This window comes from Sus scrofa, chromosome 8, assembly GCF_054392235.1.
Source record: "Sus scrofa isolate SSC_HxYL_T2T_F1_AM1 chromosome 8, Sscrofa_HxYL_maternal_Yorkshire_Landrace_v2.0, whole genome shotgun sequence".
Taxonomy (NCBI): domain Eukaryota; kingdom Metazoa; phylum Chordata; class Mammalia; order Artiodactyla; family Suidae; genus Sus; species Sus scrofa.
This window is the reverse complement of record NC_139390.1, coordinates 70264134-70286704: the sequence shown is the minus strand read 5'-3', so window position 1 is coordinate 70286704 and position 22571 is coordinate 70264134. Positions and strand designations below refer to the sequence as shown.

The following is a 22571-nucleotide window of genomic DNA, read 5'->3' as shown; positions in this document are numbered from 1 at the left end:
AGCAAGTCTTTCTATTTGCATAAATTCCAGGCTCTCTTTCTCAAGTTTCCATGAGGGAGAGAATTCAAATATACTTTTAAAAGTCAATACACTACCCTAGACTACAGTAAACTGTCATTATTAGATTCCCTTTTGTTTCAGTGTGTATAGGCATTTTGGAAGTAGAATGACCAGAAATTTCAAGTTGCCCATGATAATAATGAAGAACATTTTTTCAGAATGAATTAAAAAGTGCTTAGTTACAATTTAATAGTACTCTTTATCTCTTTCATATTTTGGTATTAATTTGCATGTATGTATTTTTTTATTCTAGAAAAAAAGAATGAACATTGTAGATAATCCCTGCTTTGGAAATTGTCTCTATACTGTGATCACATTCCAGGCTTTTCCCACATCCCTTGAGCATTATTTTATAACATAAGTTTTGATTACTCTATGAAAAAGAAAGCCAAACATAATGTAATGGATTTTGACATAAAACTTAGCATTTAGATGTATCCAAGTTTTCTATCCAAAGCAATAACTCACAAGAAGTTTATCACAATTGAATTATTCTCTTTGTTTTATGGCTAAGATTTATGTCTCTTATTCAGGAGTAACTTCTTTTTCTCTTGTGCTGCCTTTGAATAATTTTTACATATAAAAATACCCTAAAACACTTGAGACCTGCCTTTTAGTTGTATACTTTAAATGTCCCATTAATCTTAAAATGAAAGTAACTGCAAAGTATTTAATACTTTACTCAATGTAGATTAACTGCTTTCTCAGATAGGTATCAGTATCAAGTTTTATTATCTGGCTTGCCTTCAGTTAATTTTGTAAGGTTAATATGATTTTTCCTTTTCTTGAATAGTAATGACAGTTTAGCTTGGAAACAGTAAATATATTCTCTTGTTCAATTACACATTTACTGCATCTAGTCAAGAAGAAGCACTACGCTAATCACGAGGGTTAAAGAAGTAGACAAGTCTCTGTCCTTCATAAGATGCCCCGTGTCACTGTGAAGATGAACAACTAAAGTTTTAATGCAGTATAATAATGGTTTTGAAGAAGGCAAGCTACAAATGCTACCAGAGAATATGAGAAACAAGAGTGGAGGTTAACAAGGAGTCAGGAAGTTTTACTGGCAGAACTAGTAACAGAAAGAAGGCAAGAGAAAACATTCTTAGGTATAGAGGAGAGATAATAGTACATCTTAGTATCATCTGAATATTTCTTTCCCTACCTCCTCTGCATTTCCTGAATTATTTCAGTCATGGTCTAAAGGGTTTCTCCCTTTTCCTCCTCACAGCCCATAAAAATAAAAATAAAAATAAATTGAGTTACCACTTGTGGTAACAAAGAAGTACATATTGGTGCAGTGATTTTACATGAAAATAGACTAGAAAGGTTAGGAATGAGAGACCATGAAGACAGATAAAGAAAAGAACACTGAAGGAGACAAAGTTTTGGAAGAAGGACTTGCTCTTCAGAGTTTCTAGTCACTAAGTAGAAGTTAACTCAGACGTTGGCCATCATCCCTGCTGTCATCTTAAAATCTCTTTCAGACTTGAGGACCAGCCTGAGGCCTACTAGTCTTGTTTGATTGTCTTTAGAGATCTTGCCCAACCCCAGGCCAATTAGCACATGTAGATTTTCTATAGCTAATGTATTCTTTGAACTTACGCAAGTCACAGAGAATTAAGTCACAGGCAGGAAAATCACTTTTCCACCAAGATTTTGTATGAAATAATAGTCTAAGAAAAAAAAAAATGAAAAATCACAGACACATGAGAAAACATTTGATAGGATTTGGGTTAATGCTGCATGGGGTAGGAAGTATACACCTTCAAGAGTAAGGCTGAAGTCTGTGTAGTTAGCCCCAAGTGTTTGAATTTTATCTCTTTGGGCCCTATTTTCTAACATCTCCTCTTACTTGCCCCCTGAAACCAAGCTAAGATCAAATGAACCACACTGGTCCTGGAGATAGTGCCCGAAGTTCAGAATATTTTGGCACAAAGTATCATTGTTTTGAAACTCATTTTTTATCCTCAGAATTTTTGCATATTTTGCCATTCCTTAATACATAGATAGTAACTGATTTCTTCAAAATAAGTAAAAAAAAATAATATGTGAAAAGTTGTCATAGTGACTCTGTGTCTTTAAATACTCATGTATTCTATCTCATCATTTTATTCTACCTTGAAAAGCACATCAAACCTCTGAGTTTATGAAAGATACTGAAAGGATTTAACAAGTCATATCATTGGATTTACAATTTAAGAAATGTCGCTTACAGTATGTAAATTGACACAATTAGAACATTTATGAGATGAATTTATAGAAGACTGAACCCACAGACACTGGATGCATACATTTGTATCAGAGTATTTAGGCAGAAACAGAGATGGAATTAGGGGTGCAAGAGGTCCACTGGGGTAACACCTATGAATACTGAAGAGGGAGGAAGCAGTCTTAGCAAAAGGCTTCCGAGAGCAACTCTGACCTGGCACCTAGGAAAGGAAAGGGTTTAGGAAGGAGAATGCAGCTGAGAGAGTTCAGACTGTGATGAAGATCTAATAGGGCTTCTCCCCCCAAACAGAGCTCTTGAAAAAAAGACTGTTCTTTTTTTCAAGAAATGTCCAAGCCTCAGTTTTCCTCCTATGCACCTTCACTGCCTGGACCTCCCTGTGAAGAGCACGGTCTTGAGAGGAAGTTGCAGAAGAGTCTGAGGTTGCTGCAACTGGAGGAAATTCTTTTTTGAAGAGATAGTAGAGTAGCACACTTCCAGGGGTCCCACAGGCCCATATTTGTAATGCAGGGATTCACTTCTCCATATGCATTTAGAGAGAAACCCCTATAGATTTCTAGTGGGCCTCATTTCCTAAAGGGAGACTCAGCAGATGGGAGGCCTTACTACTAGTCATCTTTTTGTTTCAATATTTCTACCAAATTTCCTTAACCCTCAGCCTGCTATTTCTGCTGATGTTGGTGACTTACCTAGAGAAGCATCACACATTTTCACTCCTGAAGGAAAGTGATTCCCCAGTGTGAAATTCCACACCTAGGAAGTATGCATTGCATAAGCCTTTACATAGTGATGCCAGCTGAGAATCTCTAAGCAGAAAACACAAATCCATACCCAGAACAGGTGCCTATTGTTTTGAGAACAAATTGCATCCCTTTAAAACGAAAGAGATTCAGTAAAGCAAACTGGTAACGAGCAACTGGTGGCTCTTTTGAGGAATGACCATATCAAGGGCTCATTGTTTCTGATGTTGGCATACTACTGGGCATTCAGAGGAGGCAAAAACTAGATAAGCTTTGGTAAGTAGGAAAACTGATAGGTCCATGAGGACTCTACTGCTGCTACCACGGACACTCCATTTGTGGGCTGGTTATGCCTTGTGAATGAGAAGTGTTTCTCTCCCTCTTTCTTCACTGAAATTAAATATACATGCACACACCAAATCAAAAGCCACATACTATCTACTCAGACTGTTTTAATCTGCCATAATAAAAATACGAAATATATCCTGGCTGTTGAAATTTGGGCAATCACTCAGTTGAGCTTGCAGTAGTACACAGGATTTATCCAGAATCCATTTGGTTAGAGTAGTGGCCAGATTGGTGAAGCAAATGAAGATTTATAAAGGCCAGCACCCTGCATTCTTGAGATACTTAAAAGTGACAATAAACTTCATCACTTCCCCTGCCTCCCCCCCACACACCACACACACAAGGATGTTATCCTGGTTTTGATTTACTCTTTTGGAGGTTGTGGTTTCAAAAGCTCCCATTTGGCCTTCCTCACTATAATAGATTTACTCCACAAGCGCCTAATATAAAGGTTGCTTTAAATGCCAAGTATGTCAGTCTCAATTATATATTCAGAGTCTTTGAAACTGACTGACAAGTCAGTATATAAAACTTGGAGGCTTCCTGTAGGCTGGACTCAGCCAGACGTTCATGTTTTACATGTCTCTAATATGCAAGCATTTTATCAGAGAAACATGAAGATAGACACTTTACCATATCCACTTCCCTGGGCTTTGATTACCTTCCACTACCACCCAACATAGAAATTCAAATATTTTCATATTATTCAGTAAGGCCTATAATTTCTCCAGGATTCTAGAATTCATCCAAACAGCTAGTTAGCATCTTCTTTTGGGTTTCTCACCAAGGTATTATTACATCTATATATCTCTATATAGATATAGATGTCTGTATCTATATCTCAAAGACATCCTTAGATCAATAAATATTCTTTTCCAGTCTGATGTTTCAGTCCTTTTTATAATCAACAATCTTCCCAGTCTAGTCATACTGGCAATCTCTCAGCTGCTGATGAAATGTGCTGGCTAACTTGTTTACCTCCTTTGTGTCATGGACTCTCTCTCCTTCATCAGGTCTAGCATATGCCTGGCCAAATTATGCTACAATTGGCAGTGGCCCAGGGGTTGGGAAAAGATCTTAAGGGGGCAGAACCTTTTATGTTGTGAGAGAGACTGCTCTTCAGTGGCTTTTTACTCAAGGAAAGTGACAGGTCTCATTAAGAAAGGATCAATCTCTTCAGTAAACTTAGGGTTTAAAAGGCAGGGAAGCCAAAATCTTGGGTGTCATGCATCCAGACACCCCCATGCCATGTCCTAAAGTGCCCAAATATTTGAAACAGAACCATACCTTCGGCATAACGGACTCTCCTCAGCTGTACATGCCGTGGGTCTTTGAAGCTCAGGGATTCTACATATTAAATCCCAAGTTTTAGTCTTCACATTTTCCTGCTCTCCCACAGCAGCAGACAAGGGTTTATTTTTAAGCCTCCAAAAGGCCCTCGACCTTCACACTTAGTTTTCAATTTTTTATTAATGGTTCTGCTTTTCATTTGCAGTAGGATGTCAATGTAACTTAATATCAGCCAGCCAATTCCATTGTCCTTGTATGCACTGCATGCCCCTTTGCCAGTCCTTTTCAAACTCCTGAATTACTGTACACAACAAAATGGTTTCTTCCACTGGAACTCTCTCTCAAGTATTTGAAGGTTTATCAAGTAATTAAATGTTGGAAAGTTCATTTCCTGATTTTCACATTGAGTTGTAAATTTTCCAACTGTTGAAAAAATTCACCAAATTATGTACATGAAAAAATAACAGCCACAAAACACTATATCTAATGTTGAACATTAAAATGAAAACATTTTCCCAAAATGAGCTATTTATATGTTATAAAAGCTAAAACAATGAGCTAAATAAAAAATTTGTAATGAATTTCTGTCCATTATGAGTTTTAATTAAGAATTCAAAAAGAGAAACCAAAGTCATTATTGGAGAGTAAAGAATATCCTCTAAGTGACTGGAGACCCAAAGCAAGTAGATAAATATTATGCTTCTTAAAAATACAAATGCACAGGATTATATATTCAAATATGGCTCAAACTCTATTTACCATCTTATAACAAAAGCAAATAACTTTCTTTCCTAGTGAATCGTCTTCTTTGCCGATATATCCTTGAATGCTTAAGGGATGTTAATGACAAAATTTGTTTATCTAAGTAGGATCAATATGTAAAATTCTTTATAATAATAATTTCACAAGTTTATAAATATTTTAATGCACTTTTTTTACACTATTTCAAGAAGAAAGTATTTCTATAGACTTGCATAGATTTTTCTTTACCCTTTCAGTAATTGTCAAAAGAAGTAAAAAGGAGTAGGAGGAGGAGGAGGAAAAAGAAGTAAAAGAAAAATAAAAGAAAAACAAGGTAAGAAACTATCAGGTGAAGAATAAACTTATTTCTAAGGCTTTCTGGACAAGTAGAGTATGAAGATGGAAGTGATGAACTTGATGATCTAAACAAAAGAAAATGAGGTTGACTGGAAAAAAATAGAAATAGTGGGTTTTGGTATTTATCAATAGAAATATTTATATCACTGCATTAGAAAAAAAAGTTTTCCAAATTACCTGGAAAAATGTGGGGTTATTTGAAGGTGAAAGAGCTTACAGGAAAATATTTGAAATTAACTCATAAATAACTATTACTTCAACACTTCAAGTATAATAAAGTCAGAAACAATTATTCAATCAGATGGAAATATGTGTGCATATGTGAGCACACACACATTCTCACACGCTAGAGCCAGAAGCATAGATTTTCTTTGTGTCCTAAGACATTTTTAAAACAAAATTAAACTGCTATAGATACTTGTTATATTTAATATCTTTATATAAAATTAGAAGAGTATGTACAAATTTTAATGTTATATTCAGTTTTTATTTTGGACAGTATTTTACTTTGAATAATATATTTATAAACAACTTTTAACATTACTAAACTTGACCTACATTATATTTATGTCTTTAGTATATATGTATAATTGCATATCTGAAATATATTAAATAGCTTTACTGATTTTATATTATGAATTCTAAATACTTTTAAACTCTTAACACTTATGAACACTGCTTATAACTCTAATCTCTTATTAACTCTAAGCATTTTTAAACTTAATATTGACATAAGATTTTTGTTCTGCTTTTTAGTCATTCCAAGGCAAGGCACAAGTAACAATGGATGATGCTACCCACTGCATTATTAATGCATAAAGACATGCTCGGAATTGTCATCAAAAGAAATGGCTGAATACTGACCAGATATTAGAAGAGATGTTCATGAGTATTCTCTAGTCAACATTTCAGTGACTGAAATCATTTCTTAATCACTATATATTTTTTTTTCTGATATTCTTGGCAAGACTATTTCAAGCTAACTAAAATGGACTATCTGCTCCCAAGCATATGAATTTATTCAGTACACATCTTTCTGAGAGAAGTCCTTCCCATCTGGGTAAGCATATACTGCTTGTCCTTTTGTAGTGTTCCATAGATTCTGAACAATTACATTTTAATTGTCATTTGTTTGAGTTATTTTTTTAATTTCCTTTTTGATTTCCTCATTGACCTATTGGCTTTTTAGCCTCCATGTACTGAGGTTTTTCACATTGTTTTTCCACCTGCGGTTGATTTCTATAATCATGCCATTGTGGTCAAAGAAGATGCTTGAAATAATTTCTATACTCTTAAATTTGTTGAGTTTGCTCTTGGGTCCCAGCATGTGATCAAACATAAAGAATGTTCCATGTTAACTTGAAAAGAAAATACATTCTGGTTTATTTGGATGTAAGGTAACGAAAATATCAATTAAGTCTAATTGTTCTATTGTATCATTTAGAATCTCTGTTGCCTTGTTGATTTCTGCCTTGTTGATTTTATGTCTGGAGGATCTGCCTATTGATGCAAGAGGGGTGTTTTAAAGTTTTCTACTAAGAAATGAAGAAGGAGAAATATCAACTGACACTGCAGAAATAAAAAAAAATGAGAATACTATGTACAATTATAATGCCAACTCATCTGAAAACCTAGAAGAAATGCTCAACTTTCTAGAGACATACAGCCCACCAAAACTGAATCAAGAAGAAATAGATCATTGGAACAGACCAATCACTAGAAAAGAAATTGAATATGTCATAAAAACAATCCCTGCTAACAAAAGTCCAGGACCAGATGGCTTCACAGATGAATTCTACCAAACATACAAAGAAGAACTTATACCCATCCCGCTTAAATTTTTCCAAAAGTTTGAAGAAGGAATACTCCCCAGACATGCTATAAAGCCACCATCACCATAATATTAAAAAACCAAAGATACTAACAAAAAAGTAATAGGCCATTTATTTTTGATGAATATAAATGCAAAAATAATCAACAAAATTTTAGCCAACCAAATCCAATGAACACATAAGAAAGATCATATACCATGACCAAGTGGGATTCATCCCAAGTTCAAGGATGGCTCAACATACAAAAATCAATGTCATACACCACATTAACAAAAATCAAAAACCACATGATCATCTCAAAAGATTCAGAAAAAGCACTTGACAAAATTCAACATCTATTTATTATAAAAAAAACTTACCAAAGCTGGTAGAGAGGGAAATACATTAACATAATCAAAGCCATTTATGACAAACCCACAGCCAATATAATACTCAACAGAGAAAAGCTGAAAGCCTTCCTGCTAAAATCTGGAACAAGACAAGGATGCCTGCTCTCACCACTTTTATTTGATATAGTATTAGAAGTCCTAGCCACAGCAATCAGGAACAAAAGCAATAAAAGCTATTCAAATTGGAAGAGAAGAGGTAAAATTGTCACTCTTATGCAGATGACACGATACTATATATAGAAACCCTCAGGAATCCACACAAAAACTATCTGAGCTGATCAACAAATTCAGCAAATTAGCAGGATACCATATTAACATTCAGAAATCAGTTATATTTCTGTAAACTAACAATGAAATATTAGAAAGGGAATATAAAAAAGACAATTTTTAAAATTGTACCCCTCAAAATTAAATACCTAGGAATAATCCTGACCAAGGAGGTGAAAGACTTATAAGCTGAGAACTATAAAACATTAATCAAGGAAATTAAAGAGGATTCAAAAAAATGTAAAGATAGCCCTTGCTCCTGGATTGGAAGAATTAATGTCATTAAAAAGGCCTACTACCCAAAGCAATTTGCAGATTTAATACAATCCCTATCAAATGACACATGACATTTTTCACAGAATTAGAACAAATAAACCAAACATTTATATGGAACCAAAAAGACCCAGAATTGCCAAAGCAATCCTGAGGGGGTGGGGGGGAGGCAGGAGGCATAACTCTCACAGACTTCAGACAATATTATAAAGTCATAGTAATCAAAACAGTGTGGTACTGGTACAAAAACAGACGTACAAATCAATGGAAGAGAATGGTGAGCCCAGAAATAAACCCAGACACCTATGGTCAACTCATCTTTGACAAAGGAGGAAAGAAGGTAAAATGGGAAGAAATAGTCCCTTCAGCAAGTAGTGCTGGGAAAATTGGACAGCTGCATATAAATCAATGAAACTACAACACACTTTCACATCATGCACAAAAATAAAGTAAAAATGGCTTAAAGACTTAAACATAAGACAAGGCACCATAAAACTCCTAGTAGAGAACATATGCAAAACATTCTCTGACATCAACCATACAAATGTTTTCATAGGTCAGTTTCCCAAGACAATATAAACACAAAGATAAACCAATGAGACCTAATCAAACTTATAAGCTTTTGCACAGCAAAGGAAACCAGAAAAAAATGAAAAGACAACCTATGGAATGGGAGAAAATAGTTGCAAATGATGCAACCAACAAGAGCTTAATCTCTAAAATATACAAGCAATTCATGCCACTCAACAAAAACAAAACACTCAATCGAAAATGAGCAGAGGACCTAAACAGACATTTCTCCAAAGAAAACATGTGAATGGCCAGAAGGCAAATAAAAAAATGCTCAACATCACTAATCATTAGATAAATGCAGATCAAAACTACAATGTGGTACCACCTCACAATGGTCAGAATGACCATCATTAATAAGTCTACAAATAACAAATGCTGGAGAGGGTGTGGAGAAAAGGGAACCATCCTATACTGTTGGTGGGAATGTAAACTGGTACAACCACTATGGAAAACAAAATGGGGAGTTCCTAAGAAAATTAAATATAGAACTATTATATGATCCATCGATCCTACTCTTGGGCATATATTTGGACAAAACTATAATTTAAAAAGATAAATGTACTGCCTATTCACATCAGCACTATTCACAACAGCCAAGACATGAAAACAAGCTAAATGTCCATTAAGAGATGAATAGATTAAGAATATGTGTGGTACATATGTACAATGCAATACTACTCAACCATAACAAATAATGAAATAATGCCATTTGCAGCAAGATGGATACAACTAGAGATTCTCATACCAAGTGAAGTCAGTCAGAAAGGGAGAGACAAATATGATATTACTTACATGGGGAATCTACAATGTTGCACATATGAACCTATTTAGATAACAGAAGTGGACGCACAGACATAAAGAATAGACTTGTAGTTGCCAAGGAGGAGGGGAAGGGAATGGGATGGACTGCAAGTTTGAAGTTAGCAGATGCAAACTATTACATTTACAATGGATAAGCAATGAGGCTCTACTGTATAGCACTGGGAACTTTATCCAATCTCTTGTGATAGACTATGATGAGAGATAATGATTGAAGAAAATACAAGAAAAAGAATGTGTGTGTATGTTTGTATATATGTGTGTATACACACATATATAACTGGGTCACTTTGCCATACAGAAGGAATTTACACAAAACTGTACATCAAATAACAAAATTGTAAATCAAATATACTTAATTTTTTTAAAAAGTTTAAGAAAGTAAATTATTGATACTTTTTCACTCTATTATAGCTTTCAAAATTTTAATGGTGAGGATTTAGACAAATAGTAAAATTCTCCTTGCACTCAATGATCTCATAGTATAATCTAGGTGAGGAACAGGGAAACCCGCAATTATAACTCAAAGATATGAATGGTACATAAATGTTTCTGAAGTGGTAACATGAAGGGCAAAGGGGGAAGTGAACAATGAGATATTTGGTTAGAAATTGAAGGGCTTCAGTTGTAGAAGAAAAATTGTGAAACAAGTAGGAGATTGATATTCTGGAATAAAAAGTTTTTCAATCTGCAGGTCAATGAAAAAAGTGGATAAAGATGAGGGAATTGGATCTAATATATTATTATAGATTGTGACAAGTCAGATATTAAAAACTCAGAGGTGGGAGTTCCCATCGTGGTGCAGTGGAAACCAATCTGACTAGGAACCATGAGGTCACAGGTTTAATCCCTGGCCTCACTTAGTGGGTTAAGGATCTGGCATTGCTGTGAGCTTTGGGGTAGGTTGCAGACATGGCTCAGAACCTGCGTTGCAATGGGTGTGGTGTAGACCAGCAGCTGTAGCTCTGATTCAACCCCAGCCTGGGAACCTCCTTATACCACAGGTGTGGTCCTAAGAAGAAAAAAAAAAAAAAAAAACTAAAGACTCAGAGGTGGAGAAATTCCAAGAGAACACAAAGTCTGGAAAATCATCCTGAGCACAGAAGGCTGAGTGAAAGTGGAGTCACGGGAATGAGAATGTGGAGATACATTTTGTTTGTTGTTCTCCCTGCAAATACACAGGTGTGTTGAATAGAAGAATATTTTCTAAAAGTAAAGGCCAATTCAAGCTCATTCTTATTTCTGGTCAAACATTTCAAACTTTTTTAATGAATAATCTACAATCCTTCTGTTCTGAGATTGGTTCCATCTGAAGATTAATGAGCATTTCATTTCAACAATTTATATAAATGTTAAGTCTACATTTGCCTTTGATCTCTAGTATTGCAAGATTACCAATGGTTTCACAGTTCAAAGACCATATGCATATCATTTAACTATCTATTAAGAGCTGACTATGCACTGAGCACTCTCCTAGGTACTATTTATATAGCAACATACAATGTGGTAAATATTCAAAAGGCAAGAAGTCTCCTATGTGTTAGTCTTCCTACTCTCAATAATATATTCATTTCTAAGCCATATGGATTACACTGTAGATAACTCCAATGATATTTATTAATTCCTTCCTACTAAAAAAGCATTTTTTATGATCAGGTGGACATCAAGACTTTGTTTTTGGCTATCCATCATGTCCTAAACCTTAGCACCCAGAAATTAGAGAAAAGAAAATTTTTTTTTGAGATGTGAAAATCAGTTATCATATTCCTTTGTAAAAAAGTGTTCTATTATTTTGTATCACATTGTCATCAAGCTCTTGGAAAACTGTTCTCAGTGGAGAATGGCAGTGCAATCTCTAACTCTCCTGCTTATGTTCTAATATTGTATCTTAAGTACTAAATATTTCCCCATCACCACAAATGCAATATGTTCAAACCACTTTATCTTTTCCTCAATCAAGATCTACCAATTTATCTCTTTTAAAAATGTACTCCTATGCTTCAAATTATCCTTGAGTCAAATTTATTCCACTGCTTATAATTTAGTCACAGAGAGCCATCATTTCCTTCAAATGATATTCCTTTTCCAGATTTCTGTTCATTTCTTATGTCATCATCCTGACTCATATCTTTTACCCTCACATTACATTATTAAAATAGTCTTCTATGTAACCTTCCACACTGAAGTTGCCATTCACGCCGAGATAAGTCTCAGATCCTATAGATTTGAAAATGCCAGCTGGATCTTGCAGCACTTTTAATCTAAGTATTATTACCCATTAATACCCTTCTTGTTTGTCATTATTATCATTGGTTCTTAAACATTCTCCCTGTGCCTTCAAGGTAGGACAACTGAGTGCAAGTTGGCTCATTTAAATAACTTGTTGAGATAGAACAATGCAGAAACGGGATTAAGATAGTGGAATAGAAGGACTGGAGCTTACCTTCTGTTATGAAAAGAAAATTACAACCAACTGCTGAACAACCATCAACAAAATAGACTGGAAACTACCAAAAAAGACATCCTACAGCACAAGACAAAGAGGAGGCCACATTGAGACAGTAGAAGGGGCGATTACATAACATAAGCAACCCCATACCCACTAGGTGGGTGACCAACAGACTGGAAAGTAGTATCACAGACTCACCCACAGGAGTGAGAGTTCCAAGCTCCACATCAGGTTCCCACACCTGTGGGTCTGGCACTGAGAGCAGAAGCCCGCAGATCACTTGGCCTTGAGGGCCAGTGGGGCCTGTGAGGAGGAGCTCTACAAGACTAGTGTAAACAGAGACCCCACTCGTGAAACTGCACACAGGCTGTTTTGAGCACTAAGTCCCAGGACAAAGCATAGACTCCACAGGAATCTGAGTCAGACTTGCCCACGGTTTTTAGAGGATCTCCAGGGGGTGACTGTGGATTGATTTGGGGGAAGGACACTGGAGGCAAAGGTCTCGGGAATAATCACCAGTGTGAATGCCTCTATAGGTGTCCATTTTGGAAAAATCTAGGTCCACACATGAGGGCTGAGAAGCCCCAGGCCAAACAACAAAGAGTGGGAACATAGCCCCACCCATCAGCAAACAGGCTGCCTAAAGACCCTCCAAGAACACAGCTGCCTCTACTCACACCCAGAGACAAAGCCCCACTCACCCAAGTGATAAGAATCAGCTCCACTTCCCAGTGGCCAGCACTTGTGCCTCCAATCAGGAAGCCTGTAGCAAGTCCCTGTACAAACTTCAACCACAGTGGGGGCAGACATCAGAAGCAAGAGAGGCTGCAATCCTACTGACTGCAAAAAGGAAACAACACAAAATCTATAGAAAATGAAAAGGCAGAGAATTATGACTCAGATAAAGGAACAAGAAAAAACAAAAACAGAAAATAGCTAAGTGATCTGGAGATTACCAACCTCCATTAAAAAGACTTTAGACTAATGATAGTAAAGATGATTCAAGACCTTGGAAATAAACTAGAGGCAAAGATTGATAAATTATGAGAAACACTTAACTAAGAAGTAAAAGATTAAAATGTTAAGCAAGCAGAGATGCAAAATACAACTGAAATAAAAGCATTCACTAGAAGCAACCAACAGCAGAATATAGTAGTCAGAAGAACAAATAACTTAGGTGAAGACAGACTGGTGGAAATCACTGATGCAGAACTGAAAAGAGAAAAAAGATTGAAAATAAATGAAGACAGTCTGAGAGAACTCTGGGTCAACATTAAATGCAACAATATTCATATTATAGGAGTGCCAGAAGAAGAGAAAGGGTCAGAGAAATATTTGAAGAGATAATAGCCAAAAACTTCCCTAATATGGGAAAGGAATCACTTGCTCAAATCCAGTAAGCACAACAAATACCATATAAAATAAAACCAAGGAGGAACACCCCAAGACACATATTAATCAAACTGACAGAATTAAAGACAAAGAGAAAATACTGAAAGCAGCCAGGGAAAAGAAACAAATAACATATAAGGGAACCTTAGTAAGTTTACTGATTGATTTTTCACCAGAAACTCTGCAGGCCAGAAGTGGCATGATATACTTAAAAGTTATGAAAGGAAAAAACTTCCAACTAAGATCACTCTCCCAGCAAGGCTCTCATTCAGATTTGAAGGGAAAATCAAAAGCCTTACAGACAAGCAAAAGCTAAGAGAATTCAGCACCACTAAACAAGCTTTACAACAAATACTAAAGAAACTCCTTTAGATGGAAAAGAAAGGACCACAACTAGAAACAAAAATATTACAAATGACAAAGCTCCCAGTAAAGTCATATATATGTGTAGTAAATGTAGGAAATCATCCACATACAAATATGCTACCAAAACGAGAAATCATGAGTAGAGTACAAATACAGGATATTGGAGGTGAATTTACAATTAAGAGACCATAAACTTAAAACAATACACACACACACACACACACACACATACACACACACACACACACACACACACACACACACACACGCCTATATCCAAAACTTCATGGTAACTGAAAACTAAAAATCTACAGTAGATATACCCACAAAAAGAACAAGCAATCCAAACACAAAACTAAAAATAGTAGTCATTCCACAAGAGAACAAGGGAAGCAAAAAGACAAATAAAAACAAATATGAAACAATTAACAAAATGGCAATAAGAATATACAAATCAATAATTATCATATATGTAAATGGACTACAGGCCCCAACCAAAAGACATAGACTGCCTGAATGGATACAAACACAAGACCCATATATATACTGTCTTCAAGAGACCCACCTCACTTCTAGAGACACATACAAACTAAAAGTGAGTGGCTGGAAGAAAATATTCCATGCAAATGAAAAATCAAAAGAAAGTTGGAGTAACAAATACTCAGACAAAATAGACCTTAAAATAAAGAATGTTATGAGACAAAGAAAAACACTACATAATGATCAAAGGATCAATCCAAGAAGATATAACAACTGTAAACATATGCACCCAACATAAGATCACCTCAATATATAAGGCAACCACTAACAGCCTTAAAGGAGAAATCGACAACGCAAAAATAGCAGAGGACTGTCACAACCCGCTTAGAGCAATGGACAGATCATGAAGACAGAAAATCAACAAGGAAACAGGCCTTAAATGATGCATTAGACCAGATGGCCATAATACATATTTACGGAATATTCCATCCAAAAGCAGAATATACATTCTTCTCAAGTGCACATGAAACATTCTCTAGGATAGATCACATTCTTGGCCATAAATAAAGCCTCAGTAAATTTAAGAAAATCGACATCAATATCAAGCATCTTTTCTGACCACAATGCTATTAGACTAGAAACCAACAAGAAAAAAACTGAAAAAACACAAACACATGGAGATTAAACAACATGTTACTCAACAACAAATGGATCACTGAAGAAAACAACTAATGGATCACTGAAGAAATCAAAAAGGAAGTTAAAAAAAATCTAGAAGCAAATGACAACAGATACAACAATCCAAAACCTATGGGACACAGCAAAAGTAATTCTAAGAGGAAAGTTTGATTCAATACAAGCCTACCTCAGGAAACAAGAAAAATCTCAAACAACCTAACTTTAAATCTAAAGCAACTAGAGAAAGACAAACAGACAAAACCAATGTTAGCAGAAGGAAAGAAACCTTAAAGATCAGAGAGGAAATAAATGAAATAGAAATGAAGAAAACTATGGAAAAGATCGATGAAACTAAAAGCTGTTTCTTTGAATAGACAAAATTGATAAACAGCCATACTCACCCAGAAAAAGAGAGGAATCAAAATAATAAGATTAGAAATGAAAAAGGATAAGTACAATGGACACCACAGAAACACAAAGGATCGTAAGAGACTACTACAAGCTACTATATGCCAATAAAATGGATATCCTAGAAGAATTGGACAAATTCTTATAAAAGTATAATCTTCCAAGACTAAACCAAGGTGAAATACGAATGAGGAATCGACTGATCACAAGTACAGAAACTGAAACTGTGATTAAAAAACTTTCAACAAACAAATGTCCAGGATCGGATGGCTTCACAGGTGAACTATATAAAAAATTTAGAGAAGAGTTAACACTTATCCTTCTGAAACTATTCCAAAAATTGCAGAGGAAGGGACATTCCCAAACTCATCTTACGAGGCCACCATCACCCTGATACCAAGACCAGACAAAGACTACACAAAAAAAAGAAAATTACAGGCCAATTATCATTGATGAACATAGGTACAAAAATCCTCAGCAAAATATAGCAAACTGAATACAGCATTACATTAAAACGATCATATGCTATTACCACGTGGGATTTACCCCAGGGATTCAAGGATTTTTCAATATTAGGAAGTCAATCAGTGTGCTACACCACATTAACAAAATGAATAAAAAACTGAATAATAAAAACCATATGATCCTCTCAATAGACACAGAAAGTTTTGACAAAATTCAACACCATTTCTGATAAAAACCCTTCAGAAAGTGGGCATAGAGGGAATCCATCTCAACATAATAAAGGCTATGTATGACACAACCACAGCTAACATCATTCTCAATGGTGAAAAGCTGAAAAAATTCCCACTAAGAAAAGGAACAAGGCAAAGATGTCCACTCTCACCACTACTCTTCAACAGAGTTTTGGAAGTCCTAGCCAAGGCAATCAGAGAATTAAATAAAATGAATCCAAATTGGAAAGGAAGAAGTAAAACTATCACTGTTTACAAGTGACATGATAATATACCTAGAAAATCCTAAAGATGCTATAAGAAAACTGATAGAGCTCAACAAATTTGGCAAAGCTGCAGGATACAAAATTAACGCATGGAAAATCAAGTTCATTTCTATATACTAACAATGAAAGATCAGAAAGAGAAATTAGGGAAAGAATCCCATTTACCATCACATTCAAAAAAAAAAAAACCTAGGGATAAACCTACCTAAAGAGACAAAATAACGGTACTCTGAAAACTATAAGATGATGATGAAAGAAATCAAAGATAACACAAAAAGATGGAGAGATATACCATGTTTTTGGGCTGTAAGAATTGACATTGTCAAAATGATTATACTACTACCCAAAGCAATCTACAGATTCAATGCAATGCCTATTAAATTAATGGCATTTTTCACAGAACAATAACAAAACATTTTAGTTTGTTTGGAAGCACAAAGGACCCATAATAGCCAAAGCAATCCTGAGAATGAAAAATGGACCCTGACTTCAGACTACACCACGAAGCTACAGCCACCAAAACATTATGGTACCGGCAAAAACAAAAAACTAAAAAACAAACCAAGGAAACAAACAAACAAAAAGAATACAGATCAGTGGAAGAGGAGAGAAAGTCCAGAATTAAACTCACACACCTAAGGTCAACTAATCTATGACAAATGAGGCAAGAATATACATCTTTTTTTTTTTGCTTTTCTTTTTCAGGGCCACACCCAGAGCATATGGAATTTCCCAGGCTAGGGGTTGAATCAGAGCTAAAGCTGCCAGCCTACACCACAGCCATAGATAGCCACACAGGATCCAAGCTGCATCTGTGATCTACACCATAGCTCACGGCAATGCCAGATCCTTAACCCACTGAGTGAGGCCAGGGATCAAACCCACATCCTCATGGGTCCCAGTCGGGTTTGTTAATTATTGATCCACAAAGGTAACTCCCAAGAATATACAATTGTTGAAAAGATAATTCCTTCAATAAGTAGTGCTGGGAAAACTGGACGGCTACATGTAAAACAATGAAATTAGAACAATCCCTAACACTATACACAAAAATAAACTAAAAATGGAATAAAGACCTAAATATAAGACCAGATACTATAAAATTCTTAGAGGAAAACATACACCAAACACTCTCTGAAAAAAACCACAGCAATATCTTCTCAGATCCACCTCCTAGAGTAATGACAATAAAAACAAAAATAAACAAATGAGATCTAAATAAACTTAAAAGTTTTTGCACAGCAAAAGAAACCCTAAACAAAACAAAAACACAACCCACAGAATGGGAGAAGATAGTTACAAATGAAGTGACTGACAAAAGATTAATGCCCAAAATATATAAACACCTCCTGCAGCTCAATATAAAAAACACAAACAACCCCATCAAAAAATAGGTAGAAGAGCTAAACAGACAATTCTCCAAAGAAGACATATAGTTGGTCAAAAAACTGGTGAAAAGATGTTCAACATCACTAATTATTAAAGAAATGCAAATCAAAACTACTGTGAGGTATCACCTTGCACCAACCAGAATTGCCATCATTAAATAGTCTACAAATAATAAATGCTGGAGAGGGTGTGGAGAAAAGGGAGCCCTCCTTCACTGTTGATGGGAATGGAAATTGGTACAACCATTATAAAGAACAGTATGGAGATTCCTCAGAAAACTAAAAATAGAATTACCATGTGATCCAGCAATCTCAGTCCTGGACATTTATCCAGAGAAAAGCATGACTCAAAAAGATACACGTACCCCAATGTTCACTGCAGCACTATATACAATAGCCAAGACATGGAAGCAAACTAAATGTCAATCAATAGAGGAGGGGATAAAGATGTGGTACACAACGTACTCAGCCATTAAAAGGAATGAAATAATGACATTTGCAGAAACATGGATGGACATAGAAATTTATCATGTTAAGTGAAGTGAGACAGTGAGACACAAACATAAAATGCTATCACTTATATGTGGAGACAGGTCAAGGCTGGGGAGGGAAGAACTGGGGGTGTGGGATGGAAATGCTGTAAAATTAGGTTGTGATGATGGTTGTACATCTATAAATATAATAAAATTCATTGAATTAAAAAATAACTTGAAAGTAAATGAAAATAAATACCAAGAGAAGAAAGAAGCCAGATCTTTCCATCTTTAAACATTTAAAATACTTGTCATTAATATGTAATATGCTAAGGTAATAATTCCTTACCTATGGCTTATCCTGCAGCTATTTTCAAAGACCACCTTTTATCCACACAACATAAAATTAACTTGAGTATTATCTTAGATTCTTCCAAATTGAAGCCTTAGAGATCAAGATTTAGAAAGAGTTAGGCTTGCCTTTTGCTAACTGATATTTCATCCCTAGAACACATCTTTGTCACTCTTCTTACTATTCAGAATCTGATCCACTCTCTGTTTGGAAAACCCTGACCTGAGTTCCTTCCCAAGTTGTCATATAGCTCACTTAACCTGTGAGTGACACTTAGCCAAACAAATGCAGCTACCTATGCAGTGAATCACAAGATGGTGTTGGAGAGGAGACTTCTGTGGAAGTTTAAAAACAATTGCTTTGCTAAGGAAAAGCAGTGATGTCAGAGTATGAGTAATTGGTGTAGAATTTGAAGGTTGATGTGGTGTTGTGGGATGATTTAGGGTAATTAGGGTAATGATTCCCAAAGCATGTTTCTTGTACTAGCAGCAACAGCATCACCTGGGACTTGTTAGAGATGTAAATTCTCAGGCACCACCCAGAAACAAGCCAGAAAGAAACTCTGGGAATGGGATCCAGCAGTCTGTAGGTCAGCAAGCTCTCCAGGTGACTCCAATGGAAAGTAAGGCTTGAGGATCACTGATTTAGGACAGTATTGCAGGTTGCCTTTAACACTAAATTTTGGCTCCTACACAGTATGTGTATGTGCATATGCATGAGTGTATGTATGTGCACATATTGGTTCCTAGGTTTCTGGATAATGTCAGCAACTTTGACCTTGGTGTGTCTCAACTAGTAGCCACAGACATTGCAATAAAACCATCGAATGCAACCAAACCTTCCCCAAAGGACTTTTTTTCAGTTTACTTTCTAGCTGTATGTGTGACGAGCCTCGAAATCTTCTCTTCTGGTTTTTACCCCACTTAGTTTAAACCTCAGCTGCTGCTGCTTATCTAATCCTACTCAAATTTGGTGATTTCATCTTACACATTGTATCTTGTCTCTGACTTGACAAAGGAGATGATGCTAGCAACTAATCTTCTGGTAACTATACTATTAGTACCACCCCCAGGCACTATGCACCCAAAAAGTAAGCTTGAGCCACTTAGTATATATTTGTATATTGTCTTCCCTTAGGGATTAGAAAGATCTATGTAGGAAATGATTATGCTTTATACACTTGTATTCCACTCATTAGCCAGCAGAGTGAAGCTCAGTCATACCTGTTCATTGTGTAGATAACTTTGATTTTACCTCCACTTTGATTTGACAAGCTGTTTGGTTTTATATTCTACTTAATTTTCTGGTACAATAAATCATGAAACCAAGCAGATAAATAAAAATGAACTATGTGATTTTACATCACATTGGGTTTTTATAGCGACTATTTTTCATTAAATTAGTAACCTATCTATAAATCTGCTTGCTGTTTTTAACTCCTAAATGCCATGTCTGTGACTCACAGCTTATTGCAAATTTTGATGAAACGGTCTAACAGTACTATGGTAAATGAAATATGATCATCAACTGCACGCAGCTCCTCTTGCTAAAAGTGGAGCCTTTTCCCCGAACCCTTGATTCTTGGCAGCCCTTATAATCTGCTTTGAAAAACAGATGATAGTAAAAGTGACACTGTCCAAGTTCTGAAGTCTAGGCCTCAAAAAGTCTTGCAGTTTCATAACTTGAGCCTCTTGAACTAGTGCTGACCATCACACATAGAGTCATATTCTTACCTTCAGAAAGGTGAGGGGCCCTGTGGAGAAGAACCGAGGTGTCTGAGCAGCCAGCCAGCCAGCAGCTCAGAGATGCGTGAGGAGAGCCATCTCTATCCTCTCAGATCAGCTCATCCTCTTGTTGAAGGAAGGCAAGCACATGAGTGAGCACAGGTGCAAGCAATAGAAGAAAAAGCCGATAAACAACTGAATTGGGAGAAATAATGAATTAAGTTTAACTCAAAATGTTTGGGATAGTTGGTGTTGCATCAGTGGTAGTGGAAAAATTTTAAATGTTAATTATATCATGGACTTCTAAAACAACTTTCTATAATTTATTTTTTGTTTATATGCCAGTACTTGTTGATCAGATATTTTAAAGGGAGACTTTAAAATTTGCTTTCATTAAAAGTTATTTTAAAATAATTAAGGGACAAACACTGGGAAATGTGTTATTAATGATCTAGGAAAATCTGTTCTCACTGCCAACTGTGTACTTCCGCAGAAAGATTCTATGATTTTAACTAATATTCCCCTGTTATCTTCTTTGACAAGGTCATAGTTAATGGACTTACTGTGTATCTGAAATATGATGACAATTAAAAAAAATCCCTCTTCAAGCACATGTGACATTATAAAAATGACTTCCAAATAACAAACTGACATAATACTTATGTCTGGGATATACTAAATGCTTAAGTTATTTGGTCCTTTTCCTCAAGAGTATGGTTTGAAGTTCTATTATAAATCTGTTAAAATGTAAATAGAGAAGTTGTATTATTCATGTCATTGATTATGTTTTATGAATCAATAATATCTATTATTTAATTTGTAAACCAAATATTGTGAGTTATTTAAGGGTTTAATGCAATAGCTCAGATAAGCATGGGGATAAAAAACATCGCACAGTATTTAAGAACACACAGAAGCATCCTCTCTATAATTTCATATTAAACACTTTAATTTTCAAACTTTATTCATTTGCATAACTTTAAATTATCCAACATAACTTTGATTTCCTACCATATGCCAGATAACTATGATTTTTTATTGGTCTATTTTATTTTTAGGGCGGCATCCCTGGCATATGGAGGTTCCCAGGCTAGAGGTCCAATTGGAGCGGTAGCTGCCAGTTACGCCACAGCCACAGTAAGCCAGACCCGAACCATGTCTTCGACCTATACCACAACTCATGGCAACACTAAATCCTTAACCCACTGAGCAAGGCCAGGGATCAAACCAGCATCCTCATGGGTACTAGTCATATTCATTTCTGCTGAGCCACTAAGGGAACTCCCAGATAATTATTCTTAGCACCAGATAAAGAAGTAAACAGAAGGGAAACAAAAACAAATCCTGTCCATTTTGGGAGTTTACATTCTAGAGTGGAGGAAGATAGATAATAAATACGTACACTATACAAAATATGTTTATATAAACTTATGGGTTGTATAGTAAGACATGTTAGATGTTTGATGATAATAAGAGCTGTAAGATAAGCAGAATAGGAAATGGGCATAAAGAGTGAAGTTAAGGTGGAGGAAGACAGAGCAGAGCCATTTTGCACGGGCTTGTCATGGAAAGCCTCATGGAAAATATGGCATTTCATCAAAAATTTAATGGTGGCAAGGAACAAATCTCTTTGAATATCTAGAAAGGGTCCAATTTAGAGGAAAAAGTAAGCACCAAACGTTGAAACAGAAGTGTATTCAAGGAACATCTGGGAGATCAACATAGATGAAAAATCATATAGGGTGCCAAGAGTAGTAGATGCATTTGGAGATAAGACAAGGCCAGATTGTCTATAACCTTGTAGACTTTTTTAAAGACATTGATTTTACTCTTCTCAGAGTGGATTAAAACTGATTTAGAGCATTTCTTTTCTTTCTTTTTTCCTTTTATTTCTTTTAGGGCTGCACCTGCGGCATATGCAAGTTCCCAGGTTGGGGGTCTAATCAGAGCTGCAGCTGCCATTCTATACCACAGCCACAGC

The 22571-nt window shown here is 35.7% G+C and overlaps 1 long non-coding RNA gene across 1 annotated transcript; it reads right to left on the bottom strand.

The window, feature by feature from the left end:
• Positions 1-224: 224 nt before the first annotated feature.
• LOC110262012 (uncharacterized) lies at positions 225-20701 on the bottom strand. Its single transcript, XR_002346495.2, has 3 exons — positions 20600-20701; positions 18864-18959; positions 225-5091 (listed from the first exon to the last, which is right to left on the bottom strand). It is a non-coding gene; the product is annotated as an uncharacterized LOC110262012 (long non-coding RNA).
• Between the last annotated feature and the right edge of the window lie 1870 nt (positions 20702-22571).